This window comes from Equus asinus, chromosome 22 (genome assembly GCF_041296235.1).
Source record: "Equus asinus isolate D_3611 breed Donkey chromosome 22, EquAss-T2T_v2, whole genome shotgun sequence".
NCBI lineage: Eukaryota > Metazoa > Chordata > Mammalia > Perissodactyla > Equidae > Equus > Equus asinus.
This window is the reverse complement of record NC_091811.1, coordinates 12898821-12905231: the sequence shown is the minus strand read 5'-3', so window position 1 is coordinate 12905231 and position 6411 is coordinate 12898821.

Here is a 6411-nt window from a genome sequence, read left to right as displayed (position 1 = left end):
AAAAAAAAAGATTGGCAACAGTTGTTAGCTCACGTGCCAATCTTTAAAATAATAATAAAAAAAAAAAGTGGGGGGGGGGAAGAGGAGGCAGCTATAGCTGCCCTGGGCATAGCCAGGAGTCTGGACCCCTGCTCTGTATCCCAGGGGCTCCTTCCCATTTTTAAAACATCCATTGCTGCAAAATACTAGTTCTGGCTGGATTCTAGAGCTTTGAAAAGGAGAATAAGTGTTCCTAATGCCTTTAATCATGGCTCAGCCAATTTTTACTCTTAACAAGGGAAGAGGAAGGGAGAAATAAGGCCATTAAGCAAAATGCTATGGTGTAATTCACACATATCTCCTCCAACCTCACACACACACCAGCCCCACTGACCACAAAGAAACACAGCTTGGACGTAGGTGACAACGTGAGCATCAGCCTGGCATCAACCTGATGCAGTCACCTGAGGGACGTCAGGCTCCAATTTGTCCCTTCTGCCAGGAGAGACGGAGGCAGAGCAAAGTCCCAGGGCAGAGGGCACTGGGCTAATTAGAGCTGGCTGCCCAGAGAGGGCCCCTTGGGGACCCGTTGGGTCTATAAACACCTTGAAGGTAGCTTGTTAGAGGAAGGGTGTGTGAGCGTGTGCTCGCGTGTGTTGTGTGTGTGTGCGCGCGTGTGTGTGTCTGGGGGGGAGGGGTACTGAGGCAGGAGGAACCTGGAAGAGGAGCTGAGGGACTTGAAGCGCTGGGCGAGGACTCGATGGTAAAGCACTTGGTGAATTTCCACCGCTCTCCGCATCCCCCCCACGTGACAGCCCCAGCAGGAGTGCGGAGAGGCCTCAAGAGCAGAGTCAAGCTTCAAGGAACAGGCTTTGAGAGGGAAGACGCGAGGAAGTGCTTGCTGAGAGGCGGCAGCCACAAGCCAGGAATTCCCTCATGTAACCACTAAGTAAGGGCTTGCAATGAGCCAGGATGGTGTACTCCCAGCTCTGACACGTCATGGTGGGCCCCAGGACCCCCATATATAAACAGGGAAATGCGGGGCCGGTCCGGTGGTGTAGTGGTCGACTTTGTGCGCAGCCCTTCGGCAGCCCAGGGTTCACCGGTTCGGATCCCGGGCACCAACCTACATACCACTCACCAAGCCATGCTGTGGTAGGCGTCCCACGTATAAAGTAGAGGAAGATGGGCACAGATGTTAGCTCAGGGCCAGTCTTCCTCAAAAATAAATAAGTAAATAAACAGGGAAATGAGAGCAATGTGGCAATGTGACCCTGCCCACGCAGAAAGCAGCCAGCACACCCACGGACTGCAGCTTCACTGCGGGGACGTGGACGGGGAGCACAAAGCTCTCTTCTCAAACTAGGTCCAAGTCTTGACCGAGTAGCATGAGGACAGGGCTCTGGAAACGGCTGGTGGTGGGGGTGGAAAGAGTGCCCACCTGGGGAGGGAGGCCTGGCGCCTTGTCTCGGTTCTGCCCTGAACTGGGCATGTCTTTGGGCAAAGGGCTCCCCTCTCTGGGCCTCAGCTTCCTCGTTGCAGGCTGCAGGGGCTTGACTAGCCCGGGTGCTGGAGTCCTCCAGAGGTGGCCCTCACCTTCAGCCCCACTGCAGATGGCCTGTGTCTGAAGAGGGTTTGCATTTGCTCAGCCCTGCTAAGGCCCACGTCTTCTCCTGAGGGCTTATACAGGTGACCGTGGCCGGGGAGAGGACTCCAGCACTGTCTGTAATTAACCTGTAATTGTCCCTTTAAATAGGATAAACGTTCTCCTTGCAATCTCACTTATACTAGTAATTTGCTTAACAAGCTCTACAGGCAATGAGAGAGCTCAGGCTCTGGTGTCTGAGGGTCTGGCTTTGAACTCTAGGCCTGTTTCTTTCATATTCTGTGGTCCCAGGCATCTCGTTTTCTTCTCTGTGAAATAGGAATGACACAACCTATCTGTGTCAGCTGCAGGTACCAGGAAACCCAGCTCTCAATGACTCAGCCGGAAGCCTGGAGCGGGCAGTTGCTGGTCTCGGTTCGGGAGCTCTGAGGTGCTCACGGAGGTCCAAGTGCTCCTCCTTTCCACCCTTTCCTCCTTAGCATGCTGCATTCATTTTCAGACTTGTCACCTCATTGTCACAGATGGCTGCTGCCATTCTAAACATCATGTCTGAGTTCAAGGTAGGGGAAAAGAGAAGGGCCTTGCCAGATGCTTCTGATCTTTCTTAGCATGAAGGCAAAAATTTTCCCCAGAACCTCACTACCCCCTCCACCAGCAAACTTATATTTCTGGCCCATCAGCCAAAAGCGGCCCACACAGTTACCATGAGCTGTAAGGTAGGCTGGAAAGATGTGAAAAGTATCGTCCCACCTGGTCTAACGAATCACGATGTCTTGCCAGGGTTGGGCATTGTTATCAAGGAAGAACAGGAGAATGGGTATTGTGTGGGCAACTTGTCTGCCTCACTCCCTGAAGTAGTAAATGAGATTCTGCAGGTAAGCCAGAATCAGGATCTGGCACTCAAAAACATTCTCTATTATTACTTGCACACAAATTCGCTTCCTATACAAGGATTGACTTACTCCCAGGACACTTCAAGGGGAGCTGGCAAGGAGTGTACCCCCTCTTCTTCAGAGGAGAAAACGAGGGTACATGAGGGCGGAGGCTGGAGGAGGACTCCGCTGCGGGGTGCGAGGCCGTGATGTCTGGGAGCATTTTCCCGGCTTTCCTTCCTAGTTGGTGCCCGGGAAGGAGCCGCACCTCCTGGGATCGGAAGACCTGGCTTCTAGTCTCCACCTGGTACTAATCACCCGCCACCCTAAGCCTTTATCCTTGATTTTGTCATCTACTTACAATAATGTATATGGTGCTTATCGGAGGGGATCATACGAGATAGTGGATGTGAGAACGTGAGGTTCCATGCAAACGCAAGACATTCAAATCCTCGTGGGAAGAAGCAAGGTGCCAACCTCAGGGAGCACAGTGGGCTTCGTGGTTGGGAGACAGTAAGTGCAAACACACACACATGCCCGCATAGCGCAAAGTCCCAATTCAAGCACATCGTATGCGGCACATACAGATGAATGGAAATTCCACACAATAAAACACACGCACATGGTCTGCCAAGATGGTCCCAGGCGATACCCAGTGTAAAAGGGCTTGTCAGAGGAGAGGGCGAAGATGATGGACAGGTGGCCCTGAGGTCAGCTTGGCGATTCCCGTCCTGTCAGGCCAACGGGCTGTGTCCAGGGCTCTCTCTCCATGTGGAGAAGTATAAGCTATGTCAGTTCCCCTTGGAAACTGCCCCGTTGTCCTCCACAGGAGACTCGCTCAGTAGGATCCCATCACTAGAAAGACTAGCCTCTGAGTCACTTCCATTGATAGTGTTTCAACCCTTTCAGGGCAGGCGGGAGGCCAGGCTGAGGAGGAGAAGGGGGGAAGCTGAGGGGCCGGGCAGCACCCCAGGGAGAGACCTCTGGGTGCCCCGGCAGGTCAGAGTGGAGGAGAAAGGAGTCCTGGGAGAGTCCCTAGAGATCAGCTGTCCTCTTCACCTTAAACATGCTCCTCTGCAGCCACGAAAGGGCAGAGCCCTGAGGAGGGGCATGTGTGGTGTCCACCGCAGGAATGTCAGGACGAGCACCTGGCCCCACAGCCAAGACTGGAGCGGAAGCCAGTCCCGCAGGCCACACCACTGCTTGTGTCTGAAAAATTCCACGAGCTTAAATTTAGAATCGGTCAGCTGTATCCTGGCAATGTGGTTCTCAAAACCTGGCCCCGCCACGAAGAATAACTGGGGCCCATGCCAGCTGGAGCAAGGTGTTGGCAGAAGGTGCTGGAACACGGGCGTGCTCAGCTGGCAGCACCGGTGCAGAGCCCCATAGGCCACGGCGGGCTGAAGGAGTGGAAGGGAAAGCAATTGGGGCGTGGAGAGGCTGGCCCTGGCAGGGAGCGGAAGGTTTTCTCGAGAGCTGGGCCACGTTCTGTGATGCGGACCTGGTCCACGCTGGAAGCTTGCTCAGAAATTGTGACTCTGAGCTTCCCAGGGACAGCATTCCGGGCCAGAAGGGCCTGTCAAGTCCCACTTGGGGCTGACATCCAGGGTCCGCATTATCCAGGACAAAATGCAGCGAGGAGACCCAGCAGGAGCTGGGTCCTCTGTGCAGGGCTTGCTTTCTTTTTTATTTTTTAAAATTTTTTTCCAGTTTTATTGAGAAATAATTGACGTACATCAATATATAAGTTTAAGGTATACAGCATGATGGTTTGACTTACCTATATTGTGAAATGATGACCACAATAGGTTTAGTTAACATCCATCATCTCATACAGAGAGAATAAAAAGAAAAGAAAAAAATGTTCTCCTTGTGATGAGAACTCTTAGGATCTACTCTCTCAACAACTTCCCTGTGTGTTGTACAGCAGTATCAGCTACAGTCATCATGCTGCACAGCACAACCCTACTGCTTACTTATCTTATAACTGGAAGTTTCTATCTTTTTTTTTTTCCTGAGGAAGATTGGCCCTAAGCTAACATCTGTTGCCAATCTTCCTCCACATTTTGTATGTGGGTTGCCACCACAGCATGGCCTGTGAGTAGTGCAGGTCCATGACTGGGATCCAAACTCATGAACCAAGGTTGCCTAAGCAGAGTGCGCCAAACCCAACCACTACACCACTGAGCCGGACCTGAAGTTTGTACCTTTTGACTACCTTCCTCCAATTCCCCCTCTCCCACAACCTCTGTTAACCACATATCTGATCTCTTTTTCTTGAGTTTTCTGGTTGGTTTGTTTTTTAGATTCCACAGATAAGTGAGATCACATAATATTTGTCTTTCCAACTTATTTCACTTAGCATAATGCCTTTAAGATCCACCTGTGTTGTCACAAATGGTAGGATTTCCTCATTTTTATGGCTGAATATTATTCCATTGTATATACATATACCACAACTTCTTTATCCATTCATCCATCAGTGGACACTTGGGTTGTTTCCCTGACTTGGCTGTTGTGAATAATCCTGCCGTGAACGTCAGGGTGCAGATATATTTCTGAGTTAGTGTTTTCATTTCCTTCAGGATAAATACCTAGAAGTGGAATTGCTGGATCACATGGTAGTTCTATTTAATGTTTTCCACACTGTTTTCCATAGTGGCTGCACCAATTTACATTCCCACCAACTGTGCAAAGGGCTCCCTTTCCTCCACATCCTCACCAGCATTTGTCATCTCTTGTCTTTTTGATGATGGTTATTCTAACAGGCATGAGGTGATATCTCCTTGTGGTTTTAACTTGAATTTCCCTAATGACTAATGATGTTGAGCATCTTTTCATGTACCTGTTGGCTATTGTACATCTTCTTTGGAAGAATATCCATTCAGATCCTCTGCCCATTTTAAATTGGATTACTTACTTTTTTGCTATTCAGTTGTATGAATTCTTTATATATTTTGGATAGTAACCCTTATCAGATATATGCAGGGCTTTCTTGAAGCAATCTGTAAGAAAAATACTGCCTTACCAACTGCACTGATGTGAGATTAAAATGAACCCCACTGACCTGAGGAAGTTCTCACCTACTTCATCCTGAGCAGGGAGAATACATGAGTAGCACAAAGCTTTGTCAATTTACTCCGGTAAAGAAACCAAATCAGGTCTCCACATTGCGTGACAAGCACCTGCCCTGGTTAGTGGACTCTCATTCCATTGACCAGCAGTCCTCCAGTGGGACAGTTCAAGTTCTTGCCTTGGTCGGGCTAAAGTTTCAATTCACAATGCACTTGAGTACACCTCAGACGACTGGGGAACAGGCTCCCGTCTCTACCTTGGGGAACAAAGTCACAGAAGGTCAAGTGGCAAATGAGAGTTGGAGTCATTGTTTTTGACTTTCAATTTCCTCAACAGAACGAAGAGCCGTGGCACCTGCCCTGCAGGTGCTGGGTGTGAGAGGATGCAGGTGACCCTGCTTCACACTGCCCAGCACACAGCAAGCACTCACTCCCTACATGCTATGGTCATCCCTGTCATTGTCCTCGTCATCCCGCCTGGGCTCCGCGACACAGGCAGCCCGTCTCACTGGGAAGACTGCAGCAGCAGACCTGGAGGAGGGGTGGGTGACATCTGCGCAGCCTTTCCTCTGCTTGCGTCAGCAACTATTCTGGAGCAGCAGAATGAGTGGCGGAGGGGAGGAAACAAAGGCATTACTGGTTCTGGTGAATCCCCAGAGCATTTTGGGAACCACAGCTAGAACTACTCTCAGCTAGAGGGTCATCCTCCTAAGCCGAAGCTGTGTCCTCATTTCCCGAGAGAGAGAGAGAGAGAGAGAGAGAGAGAGAGAGAGAGAGACGAGAAGACAATGAGAGCGAGCCAGCCAGAGGGGGAGGGAGAGAGGAGGCGGGTGAGGAGGCGGAGAGGAGGGGGGAGGGGACCAGATGAGCAAGCAGACAG